This window comes from Lactuca serriola, chromosome 4, assembly GCF_051521515.1.
Source record: "Lactuca serriola cultivar US96UC23 chromosome 4, Lser_US96UC23_V15, whole genome shotgun sequence".
NCBI lineage: Eukaryota > Viridiplantae > Streptophyta > Magnoliopsida > Asterales > Asteraceae > Lactuca > Lactuca serriola.
Window position 1 is genome coordinate 254,728,268 of NC_136411.1, and position 18,721 is coordinate 254,746,988.

The window sequence follows — 18,721 nt, forward strand, 5'->3', positions numbered from 1 at the left end:
AGTTTAATTAATCTCTTTTAGCCACAAAATTAATTATCAATTAATTCTTGACTAATATTAATTAAACAATATGATTTCTCCTTTAATATAGTATTCTCATAATATATTAATATATCATAATTAATCCTTTCTCTCCATAATTCATCCTATCAAGTTGCTTTGGTGAAGAAAACCCAAAAGGACCATGCACCATCGGGTCAAGTACATACCAAACTAGTTATGGACTTAGACACTAATCCAACAGTATAAGCTAGTGTTTCTTGGATGTTTGTTTGGAAGTTACCTCCATAAACGAGAAGAAAATGTTCTTTGGATGTATGATTGGAATTTTTGCTCCGGTGTGCATGCTAGGAACTACTCCGCATGGTTTTTCGGCCCCAAATTGACAATATTACCCGTATTATTTTTTTTAGTTAAAAAATTGTGTTTAGATCTAATTATAAGATTTTAGTATATGTTTCTATCCTTTTAATTAGACTATTTCAAGAAAATTGTTGTGAATTCACATTTAATATAATTTACATATTTAGTCATTTAATTTTTCATTGTTTTTTTTGAATTGTGTGATCGAAAGTCGACAATGTGTATTTTAAAGTTGAATGTTATTGTTGGTACTCTCTATGGGATACTATTTTGGTTTGGATTTTCTGTTGTAAAATGGAATATACGAAAACTGGGAAAATTTAACTACAAAACGACAATATGGTCTTTTAGTATTTTAGGGTGCTAGTTGAAGAAATTGGTATAGACCATAGTAACGATTTATGTCCCCTTCTAGAGGGTATTTTTTGTCGACTTAAAGGAACCCTTCAGATGCAACTTTAATAATTAGTTTTTGTATATATCGACATCACTCCAATTGTTATATGACTAAAATAGACCCCAAAAGTCAAACTGATATCTGACCAAAACTCATTTGATATAGGCAGTTCCAACCGTCTTCAAACAAAAATCATTTATGAATATTTTTAATTAATTTTTTTTTTTTTTGCAAAAGCTATCCCAAAGTCTAATATTAACCTATGCAGTTCGGGTGGTAGTCAATGACTTTATATAAGTCAAATGGTTAACTATTCAATAACTGGTGTTTTGGTGAAGACTATTCAGTAAATTTAAACATACATTAGTACTAAAAGAATGACCATTACATAATTATCGTCACACATTCAATGACCATACTTTAATTATACTAATCATACATTATATTTTCTTCTGACCAAATTTACTTATAGACAGACATAATAATTGTAACCATAACCAAATACAACCTACACTTATAATATTTGTTTTTTTTTCAAAGTCAATTAATCATATTTTGACATACATAATAAAGGCACTCAACCATAAATCACTAGAAGTAACTTGTTTTCTTGCTGTTACTGTTCATTAGTAAAAACCACCCTATGGACACAAATATTTAATGTGACGATATGTATCACCTGTTAGGTACATTGGATTTCATGTGTCTAAAAATGCACCAGGATATAGAAACATATACAATTACCTCATGTCACCATATATTTCTCTATTGTTTCATAAAAAAATATCATAATGTTAATCAATAATCATGGCTAATGGTGACATACATTGTTCAAGTATGGTTATTAATTGTCACATTTTGTATAATTAATTGTGGTTAAAACTTTGATTATATATATACAATGGCCACACAAACTAATTTAAAAGTATCCAAAAACAGTTTTTAAAATTTTTTAGTGCCCTTTAGCCACAATTTTAATAAAAAGTGTGAAAGACTGTTTTTCGAGAAGTATGACTGTAACTCATTTTTATACTAGTGTCAATTTAATTCGTGTGAATTCAATGAATACTATCACCTCCATATTTAACTATATTCTAAGTATTGTTAAATATCTTGGAGAATCTTATGTGATTTAGAGTCTCTTAGATTGATTAAGTATACTCTTGAAATCAGAAAAATTTCTAGGTTAAACTTAAATTGAAGAGCTCAAATTATTTTTTTTAATAAACTTATTCATCCAATCATGTTTAGTTCTTAGTCAAGTACATATGAATCTAGGGCACAACCACTAGCTTACTTTCATCTAACGAGATTCAATCATTCCAATTTATATTAGTCTTAATTCATAATTGCTCTCACAATTATGACCGACTATAAAACTTTAGAATAATAAGATTAGTCATATTAATATCGAACGCGACAATATTAATGTTATGATCACACACAAATATATCAAAACAATACAATAGTTGTTATAACGTTTCGACGTGACACATTCGAATGTGAAGTAATGAATGTAATACATAATCATATGTGACGAATGTCCATGAAATGTCATATAATATTTTCAATATTTTTATTTTTATTTAAAAAATAATATAAATAAACTCAATTTTTACTTTTTTTAATTTTAATATTTTTAGTACATCTATAAAGTCACTTGTGTTTTTGTTTTTTTTTTAATTTTATTTTAATTTTTTATATTTTCTATATTTTTGGCTAAATATCAGTTCGTAGTACTTTGGATCATTTGATTTTTGAATAATATCATTTTGTATCATAATATATTAAATTAAAAAGTTTTTTGTACATAACAAATTTTAGATTATTATATTTTTCGAATGATTTAATTATTAATTAGAAAAGATAATTATTATTTATAATAGATACTAGTTATGCTGTTGTACCTGGGAACAGACGACGATTCTATTTAAGAGAATTTTGTCAAACACGAACCCTAGTCAATCGGCGTTATTATTTACTAATTATTTATTTTAACGATTTATTAAAAATAACTAAAACTATTTACCTTAAACAAAGATACAAAAAAGGGGAGAGATCGTTGAGAGTTGATGAAAATTGCATATTTTAAGATTGTTGTAGCCTCTCATACAAAGCATGGTTATCAACTAAATCCTAGAAAGGGTCAAATATCTCCTTGTCTTCTATGCGACAAGTGTGATTCTTGATTTTTCATTTCACCATCTTGAATTTAGGTTCTCCCCAAACACCTTTGACATCACCATTCTTATCCGGATCTTTAGTGATATTTGGAATAGAGTTGTGCTAAAATTTATGTCCTTGCATGTTGTGCACTTGGTGTTGGCCAAGCTCGTCTATGGCCTAGCCGACCCTGATATTGGTTAACTTTTTTATATGTACACTGCTTTTTTATGTTTGTAATTATTAATCTATATTTTTGTTCATGTTATGGTTAATTATTTTATTCTGTAATTAGGGATCAGTTCATTCTTAATTACTTTATTTGTAACTATATATCTTTCAAGAATTTCTAGTCAGGTACAAGTATCTGGTAGTATACCAAACTTTTAAAAACTTTTAAAACATAATGTATAACTGGTTTTGGACATTAGATGAACCACCAGGCCAAGTTTAATGAAAATGAGCCCATAGCCCTTCCATACCGAATCGTAAATATTACACCCAAATCTCAACAATGACAAGAATGTATTTGGTTTTCTCTTACTAAAGGTTGATCACCATATTAGATGCTATATTTTAATTACCATTCTCATAGCAACACCAACAAGAAATTACTGTTAGTCTCTTATAACTTCTTGAATAATAGAAGGAATCCTAATTAACCAGAAAACTACTTTACTTTAGTTAAACTTTAGTTAAACAATTGAGGAATTAAAATGTTACTATTCTGATACTTTTATTTACATCTACCGTGAGATGTCGAATATAAAACAATAGTTGCATCTTGTAATGTATGAAATTCACTAGCTGATATCAAGTTTAGTGGGAGGGACTACATTAAATGGATTCTTCAAAAATCAAAAGAAACGGTATTCAAGATCCATTTATCTGCATCATCAAGAGGTTGGGGGATAGGGTGATCAGCAGTATGGTCGTGACATACGTCCACCATGTAATGATTCGAACCAGTTTGGACGTTGAGTTGGGTTTTCGGATCTTCAGCATCATCATCTTGAGATACCATACAATATTGTTTTATATATCTGTCCATACTCTCCGAGCTCCATTCAACATCAAAAGGAGAAGATATTGTTGCCTTGCAACTATCACGAAAATGAAAATCTTCAGCAGCAGCAGTATCGTGAGGCACCCCCATGGATTGTTCTATAAATCTGTCCACACTTTCGGAGCTCAATTCAACTTCAACAGGAGCAGCAGCATCAGCTTGAGCGGATTGGTCCCAAACATTTTGCACGTCGAGTATGGTTGGCGCATTGTCATAAGAACTTTGAACCAAGACTGGTTGGTAGCCACTGAAATCAAGTGGTTCCATAGAAGAAGAACTCGAAGCACCATTTGAAAACAGAAAATCGTCGCATGCATTAGTCGAGGAAAGCATATTCTTCAGATAATATGACTCCCTTATTCGCACTGGTTGTATTGAATTCAAACCATGCTCACTAGTAGGCGTTTTGTAGGCACCATCATCAAGCGGTTGTGAGGAGGCAGCAGGTAGTCCAATATTAGAAACAGAACTTGAAGCACTATGATCAGAAATTTGACAACTGTTGCTTGCAATCGAAGTAAACTGATTCAGATAGCACGGTGATGGTGCTTGTATTAAACAACTCCAACCTTGAAAGGTAGTCATCGGTTGCATTGGAATTGGATAGGGGCTGGAGTTCATTCTGATTTGGCCAACAGTGTCGCCATTGTTAACCCATATGTGAGCAGACTGATCGTGGGAAGGTGCCACCATCTGATCAACACAGGAATCTGAATAGATATTAGTTTCTTGAACGTCAACTTGTTCGGGTTGCTGATTTGAAAAGCTCATTTCATTATTTTTTAATACTCTTCGTCGCTTGGGCAGTGGTATGTTGGGTTCTTCCATCACCTCCTTTGGATTCTGATAAATCTTGCACAGCACCCATTCGTTCAACTACAACAAAACCAAATAAAAATTAAGCATATACAACATTGAGGATTATAGCAATCATACTTATAATTTATACTATAATATTTCTACATACCTTGTCTCCGTTTTCAAAAGGAAGATTGGGTTCGTTTGTTGTATATTCATGCATTAGCCACATAGTTTTGTTGTCATTCTCATCAAAAAACGCAAGAGATCCCTTGTAGCCAACCATTTCTCCAGACGTGGCATCATACACCGGCTTTTGTACTTGAGTAGTCTTCCAGTACCCATGTTTTCCGAGTACACCTCTATTTGGTCGATTCCCTCTTGGGTACTTTCGATCCCGAGAAGTCAGAAAATACCATTTCTTCTCGTGGGACCGATATGTTTCTGCATGCAACCAATTAAAACACAAGATATGATATACATTAGCATCAAATCATTCAAGAAAGAAAGCATCATTCAAGACTAATGTATCTTTACGTACTAAACACAAGTATTAACTACTTAGAATCAGAACTAACTCAAGAAAGTAACCGTTATTATTCATTCAACAAGACTCATGCGTGTATCTTTTATTAATTAGTTTATAATTAACTAACCTGCGAGTTCTTCCGGCATGTGGTTGTAAATATTGACCTCGTGTAACCGGCACTTGGCGGGCTCTCTTGATTCGATCTTGGCGTTCAGGTAGTCTACAATGAGCTCTGAATCTGTAGGACAGAATCGATAGTAGGAGGGAAGCTGATCAGCGAAATCCATGGCAACTTGTTTACCTCGGTTACAATTGGTGGGCAAGTACATTTATATAGCGTCAAACTCAGAATGAAGTCGATGAGTATGAGTAGTGGGCAAGTTTATTTATATAGTGGTGTCAAGGGAAAAAAAAGGAAAAGTAAATCCTCTCTTGATTGACCCGAAAGGTTCGCTGAAATCTAACGGGGATTTATTTTTATTCCGTTAAAAGATGATAAAAATAGAAAGGAAAAACTATATAACCTACGTGTACAACTCAAAAATCGCTTATTTTTAGGACATGATAATTAAAAATAATATATTTAATTAATCTAACTTTCTATATTTTTACAATTTAATCAAATTAGTATAAAGTTTATCATCTTTATTCAATATATAAAATGATTAAAGATAATCAAAATGACCATTATAGTTTAGGGTTTTCCACAAATTAACAGTCAATAAATGAAAAGGAACTAAAATAGCCATAATTTTCACATTATATTATTTGCCAAACTTGACGTGGCATTCAATATTTCATTTTGCAAAACAACCTGTTTTTGCTTTAGTTGACTATAAAATTAACACCAGTATAAAAATCACCTATGATCATACTTTTGTCAAACACGCCACACTTTTAATTAAAAATGTGTCTAAAGGTTCTTGCTAAAATCTTGCTATTGTTTTAGCGACATTTTAAGTTGAATTTCATGACCATTTGAAAGATAGTTGAAACCTAAAATCTTGCTATTGTTTTAGCCATATTTTAAGTTGAATTTCATGACCTTTTGAAAGATAGTTGAAACCTTTAGTCCTTCTTAAACATAACAAATGTGACAATTATTAGCCAAACTCCAACAGTGCGGCCAAATGTCACCATTTGCCACATGTATTTTTAGATATATGGAAAACATTTTTCATGGTTTTATAAGAGGAGATAGATTAATATATGGTCACATAAGATAATTGTTCATGTGTGCATCATGGAGCGGATTTTGACAAGTTAATCTAATGTAGCTAAAAGGTAATATTATTGTAACATTAATTATTTGTGTTTCCATAGGGCATCATTAATTACATACTGAGTAAGAGCAACAAACAAGTAATAATAAGTATTTATGGTTACGTTTCAATTTTTTATATGTGTCTAAAAATGAATACTTGTCATCATAAAAGAAAAAATATATTAGTATAAGTATTTTATAGTCACATTTTAATTTTTTATGTGTGGCTAAAAGATAAATCATGTTCATGAACAAAGGAAATACATGTGACTATAAGTATTTTATTGTTACATTTTAGGTTTTGGTATATGTCTAAAATTAAAAACATAGTCATCATAAAAGAAATAAAATATTATTGTAAGTATCTAATGGTCACTAATTAATTTACTATGTGTGAAAAAAAAAGAGTAAATTACACGAATGGTCCCTATGGTTTGTGGTAATTTGCATGTTTGGTTCCTAACTTATTTTTTTAACTTGGAAGGTCCCTACAATTTGTTTTTTGTTGCGTGTTTGGTCTCTGTCTTACCTAAAAAAAATACTATTTGGCCCTTGATGTTTTATTTTATTTAAAAAAACACACTCTCAACCCCATTTCCACCTCAGCTTACCTACCTCACTTTATTGAAATAAATTAAAGAATGAAGGGAAAAATAGTCTTTTTAGGTAAGATAGGGACCAAATGCACAACAAAAACAAACTTTAGGGACCTTCCGAGTCAAAACAAATAAGTTAGAGATCAAGCGTGCAAATTACCACAAACCATAAGGACCATTCGTGTAATTTACTCAAAAAAATTATGATTAAATATAAAACATGTGACTTTGAGTATTTTATTACTATTTTTAAGAATACATAGTCATGATGTAATTTTTTATTTGTGTTTAATAGGAAAGAATAGTCATGATAAAAGAAAAAAAATACAAAATTGTATTATTATTTTTTTTTTTGATAATTATTCATTTCATGTACATCTAAAGTAAAAATGTTAGAACATTGTTCTATCAGGATCGATTGATTCTAAGCATGCAAACAAATAAGTACGTAAAAGTGAAAACGAATATGGCTTGAATACGTTGAATGATTAATGCTTCAACACCTCAGAAGAGCTCGACTAAGAACTTCAACTGTAGAGGTGTTTAGGGTTACAAAACACAAGCGTAATTAATAATACGTCAACTATTATGCATACATGCATGCATATACATATAGTCTAACCCTACAAGATAATCACGGAAGGACATGCCCAATTCGGATATAATACAAAAAGCCCAAGACGCAACACAATAAGCCCTAACAATCTCCCCCTTTGCGTCTTTGGGACCGAGACTTCAACTCTGTTTAACAACCGAAAACTTCTTCACCGTCTTGAATATCCTAGGGATGATAGCCAAAAGATGGTACCGAAAGGTAATGTACTAACGAAGCATATCAGTGAAATTTTTCTTGTCAGCATCCGAGTTCTGCTTGCACCGACGTATCAAGTTGATAATGTGCTCCAAGCAGTCAGTAGAAAACAGATGTTTATCTACCAGAGCAAACAAAAACTTATGAGCGTCAACTTTCGTGAACATCACAATCAAATGAGTTGAGTCAATTTGCCCTATCTTCATCTTGTTCACATCTCCTGGCTTTTGAGTAGGCTTGACCGTCGGCTTTTTGTTCATTACTCTGGCTATCTCCTGATCCATCGTTGCAACGTCATGGATATAGGAGGCTAACATTCTTTTTAAATGTTCTAGAATCGGCTCATACTCCTTTGAGTTCATATTATTGAGCAGAATGTTGTATAGCAATATCCAATCATGAGGATTGAGATTGGGAAGATTTGCTAAAGATAGCATCGAAACAGAGTTTATAGACCCTCGTGTAATCTTGAAATGCACATTCACCAATTTGTCAGTGGGAGTCGGCTTCAATACCTTGACAGTTGTAATCTTCTGCGCACTCCATGTCAAGTATTAAGGTTGGCCATACTTTAAGTAAAAGTCGATGAGCTCTCGGTCAACCTTTGGACTTGGAAAAGGAACCTCAACAGTTGAGTCAAAACAGTGAAATGTAAATGCCTTCCTTGTAATCGGCATATCAAATTGTGAGGTCTTGGAGTTGTCGTAGTCAAAAGAAGCAATTGGTTCTAACCAATAGATACTCGGTGATTCAATTTCTTGACTGATCAACACATCTCGAGTCCATTCAAGAAATAGAGCGTTCTTACACTGCAAGATATCTTCTTTTTCTTTGTTGCGTTTCTCTGTTTCCTCAGCCTCCTTTGTGATTTTTAGATTTTCATCCAACTCTTTATCCCTCTTCTTTCCTTTAAGGGAATCAGCAATAGTTTCATCTGCATCACTATCACTGTCATTAACAATCGTTTTCAGCTTGTCTGTTGGACCGGAACCTGAAGCTAAATTATCCTTCAGTTCTTTTGTTACAAGTATTTTCTGAGACCCCTCTCCCCCTTGTTTTGGAGTAACGAAAGGCTCCGAAACACCTTTCATTTCATGAAGTATGGCAAGAGCGGGAAGCAGTTTGCTAGTTAGATGATTGCGGATGGTGAGAGTAAGAATCGGACCATGAGCACCAATGAGATTGGTCAACATGTCCTTGACATCGTTTGCACAACTATGAAAGAAATCTCTCTCGGTTTTTTACAGAGAAATTTCTTTCTCTGCTTGAGCAAGTTGGACTTGCTGAACTGCAATTGTAGAGGCTTGTCGAGCTATCTCTTCTTTCAAAGCACTTTCTTTGGCAATGTCGGCATGCAGTGAGTCCAATTTAGAAGATACTGAATTGATCAGAGAAGCGTTGTCTGCTTGGATAGAGGACGAACATCATCAAACTTTTGTTGTTCTTTCTGCAGAGATTATGAGAGAGATTCAACTGATTCACGAATTTTGGCAGCATTCGTATCAGCATGCCCTTTTAAAGAATCTAAAAATATATGTGTGGTGTGAATAACTTCAGTAACCTCAGCAGATGCTTTCTTGCAGATAGAAGTTGATTCCTTGATGGCATCAGTTGAATTATCCATTGCATGTGTATATTGCTCGATAGTAGTCTCCAGAAAAGCTTTGATAAAATCACATACCATTAACTAAGAATCTCCCTAGACATGTCAGATACAACATAAGCATTAACAAATATAGCAATAGAAGATATGATAAAATCACATACCGGTAACCACACCAGGTGCGGCTTGAGCGTTGTCGGTAGTCAACTGAAAGGCCCTACTTTTCACCATAGGTGCCTCCACATTGGTAGGAGGCCATCAATAATCCTCAATGTGGTTGGTGCAGGCACCGACACTGATCCTCCAAACAAGCTTAGACAGTCGGACTTTTTGTGGGATGTCTAGTTCAAGTGAAAACAAATCAATGCACTCTAGGGGAAATCCCTACACATATGAACGGTCTGTCCACTTCTGTAGCAACCTAAACCCCCTGGTCGACATGCCTATTATACGCATTTTCTCACTTGCCACAGAGGCTCCGACTCTGCTGGCCCCTAGAATGAGAATCAAAGGTCTTGAGCCTCTTAGCCTAGCCCACTACTGTCTGAACCTACTCTGGCTTGCATTTTGTCTGAAGCTCCAACTCAATCTTCTTCTTACAGGCCATCTAAATCATATCATTCAGGTCTTCTACCCTGAAAAACTCACAAACTCCTTGATGTTAGGCCTTAACATGTCATGTTATCTTGTCTTCTTCATCTCCTCATCCACAACATAGTGTAGAAGAAACAAGGTCCTCTCACAAAACTTCGCAGTTATCTCCACCACAGTATCAGTAGTCTGGCGTAGGTCTTGAAAATTCCCCACCAGCTGCTGCACCTCGATCACCAGTGCAAAATCCTCTTCGAATATTCTAAGAAACTCTCCCCATGTCATGGCCACTACTGATGCAGATCCCAAAGCTCGGGAACCCTCATCCCACCAGTCACATGATCGGTCTCTCAGAAGGCCGGATGTAAACCCTACCTTTTCCTTTTTAGGTCAAAAACTCATCCGATGAGCATTCTCCATGTCACTGATCCAGTGTTGAGTTGCGATGTGGTCCTTAGCCCCGAAGAACTCTGGAGCTTCGCAAGCCTTGGACTCCCGAAAAAATAGAGTCTTCGCTCCTAACTGTTGTGCATTGATATCTGACGAAAGGCCCCCGAGTCGCTGATCCTTCAGCTCCATAATCCCCTCCTTGATAGTACCGGAAATCACAAGGGTGTCCTGCATGATACTGTGAGTAATCTCAGATGTGATAAACTCGTGTAAGGGCTCATCAATTGGTTTTGGTCTAGAGAAAGAACCTAATCCAGAAGCTCCTCCTTACATGATCGCCATACCCAAGGATTTCCATGATCTTCCTTGTATCGAGTACAAATCTTGTTCTTTTAGTAGTTCGGGCCCAATACTACCTTCCAGACCTATCTATACTTTCCTCAAGATCCATCATGAATCCTTTTAGTCATCACACTAAATCCATTTACACTATCTCTATGCTAAAGAACATACATATCATAATACGACATTTCCTAGACTCTCTAGAAATCCTCAACTCAACCGCCCTGGAATACATGGAACCTCAACCAACACTGTCAGTTACCTTATGCATGCAAGTTGTACATAAAATGGGATCACATAGATTATCGAATAATAATTCTACCCTAAGTCCATAACTAAACAAGGAACATGAAATGAGGAAAAATCAATCATTCGAGGGCTATATAAACGTGATCGTATACAACTTTAAAAGAATACACTTAGCAATTAACTTAGTCGATATCAATTCCAAGTAGCATATAGAATCTAACTCCCTAGGCTATAGGGCATCACACAAATCAGGAAATTCTATCACCTGATTCCTAAAGGTTTCCTTAGCCGCACTCTAGCATGCAATTCACGTTCCTGGCGTACTAATCACAACATATAGGAATGGGTATTTTTGGAATCACTTCTTTGAGCTCGACTGATTGCATACATCACACCCCCTTTTTACTTAGTAAACAAAGTCTTTTTCGAAATTTATTTTTCTCTTTGAAAGATTATCATTTCTTCAGATTGAGTTCTAACACACTCGCCCATGTGTTTGAATCCTTCAAACCAAGGCTTTGAAACCAACTTGTAATGTCCTAAAAGCAGTGATAAAAATTTTCATTTTCAAAATCGCCAATCCCATACGTCATAAGTCTCAAAAACATCATGGTACTAATTATCCAAAAGCGTCTGAGTAAAAGAATCATAAATACGGAAACACGATGGGAGAAATGTTGTGCCATTACGTTGGGACCTTCCCTTTCATACCGAAAGTACTAGAAACCATAAACATAATCGTAGTCATAAAACTTAGTCATATACACCCGACAAATACAAATCAGTGGGCTGACATTGGTGTCTTCGACCCACTAGCATGATAAGAAGACTCACCTCTAACTGAAGATAACTGAATCACACACTCGAGCTACTGCTAACACAACTCCTCACACTAAACATATCACAAAAACAACCCTAGTTAAAACTCAGGGATTTAACCCAATATCAATGGTCTAGATCATCTTTTCCCTTAACAAGGGAAAAAGACCATTTTTCCCTTGCCATGAGTGACCCAAAACACAAGGCTCAAAATCCCTAACAACCTAAGGCCCAAAAATCGCCCAAAAGAGTTTTATGGGAGTACGCCCTACGCACTCCTAATTATGCTCAATGTACTACTTTGTCTTGGAAAGCTTACGAGGAATCAACCCAGAATGCCCAACATAGTCAAGGTTTCAAATCATAATATTTGTGGATCCTTTCATTTTAGATCGTATCATTTCGAATCATAGTACTTTGGATCAATTGATTTTTGAATAATATCATTTTTTTATCATAATATATTAAATTAAAAAGGGGTTTTGGTCATAACAAATTTTAGATTATTATATTTTTCGAATGATTTAATTATTAATTATAAAAGATAATTATTATTTATAAAAGATATTGGTTATGCTGTTGTGTCTAGGAACAGACGGTGATTCTATTTAAGAGAATTTTGTCAAACACGAGCCTTAGTCAATCAGCGTTATTATTTACTAATTATTTATTTTGATGATTTATTAACAATAACTAAAACTAGTTACCTTAAACAAAGATACAAGAAAGGGGAGAGATCGTTGAGAGTCGACGAAAATTGCATATTTTAAGATTGTTGTAGCCTCTCATACCATGCATGATTATCAACTAAATCCAAGAAAGGGTCAAAGATCTCCTTGTCTTGTGATTCTTGATTTTTCATTTCACCACCTTGAATTTAGGTTGTCGCCAAACACCTTTGACATCACCATTCTCATCCGGATCTTTAGTGATATTTGGAATAGAGTTGTGCTAAAATTTATGTCCTTGTATGTTGTGCCCTGGGTGATGACCAAGCTCGCCTATGGCCTGGTCGACTGGCCGACCCTGATATTGATTAACTTTTCTATATGTACAATGTTTTTTTTCTTCATGTTATGGTTAATTATTTTATTTTGTAATTAGAGATCAGTTCATTCTTTGTAATGATTAATGACTTTATTTGTAACTATATATCTTTCAAGAATTGCTAGCCGCATACAAGTATCTGGTAGTATACCAACCTTTAAAAACATAATGTATAGACAGTTTTGGACATTAGATGAACCACCATATCCAATTTAATGAAAATTGGCCCATAACCCATCCATACTGAATCGTAAATATTACACCCAAATCTCAACGATCACAAGAACGTATTTGGTTTTCTCTTACTAAAGGTTGATCACCATATTAGATGCTATATTTTAATTATCATTCTCAAAGCAACACCAACAAGAAATTATTGTTAGTCTCTTATAACTTCTTGAATAATAGAAGGAATCCTAATTAACCAGAAAACTACTTTATTTTAGTTAAACAATTGAGGAATTAACATGTTACTATTCTGATACTTTTATTTACATCTACCGTGCCATATCGAATATAAAACAATAGTTACATCTTGTAATGTATCAAATTCACTAGCTAATATCAAGTTTAGTGGGAGGGACTACATTAAATGGATACTTCAAAAATCAAAAGAAACGGTATTCAAGATCCATATATCTGCATCATCAAGACGTCGGGGGATTGGGTGATCAGCAGTATCGTTGTGACATACGTCCACCATGTAATGATTCGAACCAGTTTGGACGTTGAGTTGGGTTTTCGGATCTTCAGCATCATCATCTAGAGACACCCCCATACAATATTTTTTTATATATCTGTCCATACTCTCCGAGCTCCATTCAACTTCAAAAGGAGAAGATATTGTTGCCTTGCAGCTATCATGAAAATGAAAATCTTCAGCAGCAGCGGTATTGTGAGGCACCCCCATGGATTGTTCTATAAATCTGTCCACACTTTACGAGCTCAATTCAACTTCAACAGGAGCAGTAACATCACCTTGAGCGGATAGGTCCCAAACATTTTGCACGTCGACTATGGTTGGCGCATTGTCATAAGAACTTTGAACCAAGACCGGTGGGTAGCCACTACAATCAAGTAGTTCCATAGAAGAAGAATTCAAAGCACCATTTGAAAACAGAAAATCGTCGCATGCATTAGTCAATGAAAGCATATTCTTCTGATAACATGACTCCCTTATTTGCACTGGTTGTATTGAATTCAAACCATGCTCACTAGTAGGCGTTTTGTAGGCACCATCATCAAGCGGTTGTGAGGAGGAGGCAGGTGGTCCAATACTTGAAACAGAACTTGAAGCACTATGATCAGAAATTTGACAACCGTTGCTTGCAATCGAAGTAAATTGATTCTGATAGCACGGTGTTGGTGCTTGTATTAAACAACTCCTACCTTGAAAGGTAGTCATCGGTTGCATTGGAATTGGATAGGGGCTGGAGTTCATTCCGATTTGGCCAACAGTTTCGCCATTGTTAACCCATATGTGAGTGATCGTGTAAAGGTGCCACCATTTTATCAACACAGGTATCTTAATAGTTATTAGTTTCTTGATCGTCAAATTGTTCGGGTTGGTGATTAGAAAAGCTCATTTCATTCTTTTTTAATACTCTTCGTCTCTTGGGCAGTGGTTTGTTGGGTTCTTCCATCACCTCCTTTGGATTCTGATAAATCTTGCACAGCACCCATTCATTCAACTACAAGAAAACCAGATAAAAATTAAGCATATATACAACATTGAGGATGTTGGTATTTTAATCTTGAAAGGTTTATTTAATTAGTGTTTTGTTTTTTGTTATTTAGTAAATAAATTGAATGGCTCTTGAATGGGTCATGTGGACCAAGTATTATTGCTGGAAAATGGGAACACGTGGGCTTACTGGTTCCTTGTTTGAGTTTGATTTGTTTTAGTTCCGTTAGGGTATGTAGGCTATAAAAACCTCTTTATTTTCTGAATAATAGATGCAACAGTTTTGAGTCGATAAACAAGTCTTCTTCTTTTTGTTTTCTCACATAACATAACAGAGATATATTTTAGTGATTGTTGCTGCAGTGAAGTGATTATAGCAATCACACTTATAATTTATACTATAATAATAACAACAATATTTCTCACAATTAGTTTCTACATACCTTGTCTCCGTTTTCAAAAGGAAGATTGGGTTCGTTTGTTGTATATTCATGCACTAGCCACATAGTTTTGTCGTCATTCTGATTAAAAAACGCAAGAGTTCCCTTGTAGCCAACCATTTCACCAAACGTGGCATCATACACCGGCTTTTGTACTTGAGTAGTCTTCCAGTACCCATTTTTTCCGAGTACACCTCTATTAGGTCGATTCCCTCTTGGGTACTTTCGATCCAGAGAAGTCAGAAAATACCATTTCTTCTCGTGGGACCGATATGTTTCTGCATGCATGTATCTTTTATTAGTTAGTTGATAACTAACCTGCGAGTTCTTCCGGCATGTGGTTGTAAATATTGACCTCGTGTAACCGGCAGTTGGTGGGCTCTCTTGATTCGATCTTGGCTTTCAGGCAGTCTACGATGAGCTCTGAATCTGTAGGACAGAACCGATAGTAGGACAGAATCGACGAGCTCTGAAATTGATTGTTATGAGACTGTTATTTTCGGTTACTATCATACTTCATCTTAACAGAGCTATCGAAAATAAAAAGATATCATCATCTCATGTATATTTTATTATTTCGATTTTCAGAATTTTTATTTTTTATGCAAGAAAATAAAAACTAAAATAACTAGAAATAAAATATTTTTAAGATTTTTTTTAATTTTTATGAATGCAGAAAATTAAAAGGAAAATAATTTTTGGATTTTCCAAAATTTTCAAGTGTAAATGCAATGTAGAAAATAAAATAGAAAATTTGAGAAATTTAACCTAAAAAACTGAAAATTTAATTTTTTTAACAAAAATTGCAAATTGTTACACTAACTCCCTCCCAAAGCTTAAAATGATGCATTGTCCTCAATGCTCAGAGAGAAATGAGCAACTCAATAAGGCATATAAAAGGAAAAAGATGCAGCTAAGAATGAATGTATTAGATAAGTTTACACAAAAAACTTCGACCATCTCTTTATTGAAAGTGTAAAAACTAAAACTACTCATCGGGTTGCCTTCTTGAAAGCCGCCATTTTTTAAGTTCGTTGGCTCGATCGTTTCCGAAGACTTTATCACATGTACGTAAAGATATTGACACAATACAGTTAGAAGTACCGTGTCCCCGACGATGATATCAATTTCTTAAACAAGTTGTCGCACCTAATTTAAGCGAATAAATTTATCACTGCTGGTAGCACTAAAAATATAACACAAAGATGTAGGGTCGAATCCTCAGGTCACAACCTAACGGTCGATGCCTATTTGCATCAGGCACATTCGAGTCAAAAAATAAATATAAAAGCGCGCGGGGGGGGGGGGGGGTTGAATTAACAAAAAAAAAAACTGCAATGATATTAAATTAAACGAAAATTAATAAAAAAAATGATTTCAGCTCTGTTGCGGCTTTCTTAATCATGCAACTAGTTAAGATCTAGTTATTTGAGATGTGTTCTATCTAAGCTAGTATTATGAAAAACTAACAAGCTCTAGTATAATCTCTGTTACCTAAATTAGTTAATCAAAACAAGCTCTTTGAATTATCTCTAACTTTTTACTGTTCAATTAAAAAAACTCTTAATTAAATCAGAAAAATTGCATTAAGTTCTGTGTAAAATTACCAACAATATCCAATACTTCTCAAAAGCTCATAAACATAAAAATATGATTTTACTGTTTATACCAGAGTTAAATCCCTAACACAGAACTAATATGATTCTTGTTACATAATACAAGTTGAAAAGAACAATTACAGATTCTATTAATTAATTAACTGGAATGATAAAACCCTAGCTAGGTGATCAGACCAACAAGAATTAAAAGTCAAACATTCATTAAGTTCAAAACTGTAAAATATAGATAGAAACAAAAAAAGAAATCCAAATTAGATAACTAATTAAATGAAAAGTACTAGTCTATGCAGAATTAAAATCTAAGGTTTTAGCTAGACATGGTTTAAAACTGATCTAGAACAATAAAAATAAGCATTAAACTACTAACTCTTACTAAACTAAATGTGGGAGATGATCCACATCCTGTAGGTCTTCAAAAAGTGATGAAAATTAGAGAAAATCGCATTCAGAAGGGTTTTTTCATCAACTGGAATCATTTCTCGACTCGACTTAGTAGGTATGCGGTATTTAGAGAGCAGTATGCATAGCAAATAAGGGTTCTTGCAGTAAGCACGACCTGTTCTTGGGGGGCACGCCCGTTCCAGGTCATCGTAACTTTGTAATCTAAGATAAATCAGAAAAACTCACAATCTGGTAAAGCACCACCCATGTTTTGGATGATATAGTTGGTATTTGTTTTTTAGCATATTGACTCCAAATAAGCTCCAGATGTGATCCAAAGACTTTCAAACTGCCACCCCACTTCGAATAACATGAAATGAACCCAAAAACATAAGCAGTATGGGAATTCAAACAAAATACATGAGTTGAACATTATTTAAACTAATATACATGAAAAACATGAAAAATGATGCAAATTGCTAATAAAAACTACCCTAAAATATGTATAAAATGACATGTATCACAATACCAAAACTCCTAGGATCTTCCTTCACAAACAAAGACACCAAAAGTTACTCTCAAGGCTTCAAAACTTCACACACATGGATTAGGGTTCGAAATGGAGTCTAAGAGAGATAGTTGTTGAGAGATGAGATGGTTAGAGGCCATAAGGTCTTTAAATAGGGTCAAAACCCTAAAAATTAGGGTGTTCCCCTACTTACGTACGCCCAACGTCCATGCACGTATGCCTAGCGTACATGAGAGACTCTCGATCACATGCAAGGTTCCTATGCCCAGTGTATCTGATTTGCACGACCAATGTAGAGACCAATTTGCCAACTTTTAAGAATTATTGCTAGAATAGAAAATTACCTACAACACTGGCATTACAATTATCTGTCGCTTGAATTAGACTTTAGCCTCAAATTCCGAAGCTAAAAACAAGTCTGGGTAGTAGTCCATCATATCTTCTTCAAGATCCCACGTCCATTCCGATCCTTTCCTGTGATTCCATTACACCTTGACTAGGTTCACTCCTTTTTGTCGTAGAATCTTGGTCTTCTTGTCAATAATCGTAATCGGTGTCTCTACATTGTTCAAGCACTCATCAAACTGAACGTTATCCAAAGGAATCACCGTCGAATCATCGGGTATACACTTCCATAAATGAGAGACATGTAAGGTGTTATGGATTTAACTGAGCTCAACAGGAAAATCCAACCGATATTTAACCTTCCCCATCCGGGCGGTAATCATGTAGGACCAATAAATCGGGGGCCCAGCTTGCCTCGCTTTCGAAATTGAATGACGCATTTCCAAGGTGACACCTTTAGAAGTACCAAATACCCCACCTGAAACTCGAGTTCAGAACGTCGTTGGGCTGCATACCTCTTATGCCGACTTTGTGTGACCCACAACCTATCGCTCATCTGATGAATGAACTCAGTGTTCTTTAGTACCAGTTCTATGCTTCCTATGACCCGATGCATGATCTCGCCTTAACAGACTAGGGTCCTACACCTCATCCCATACAACATCTTGAAGGGCGGTCAGTCAATACTGGCATGA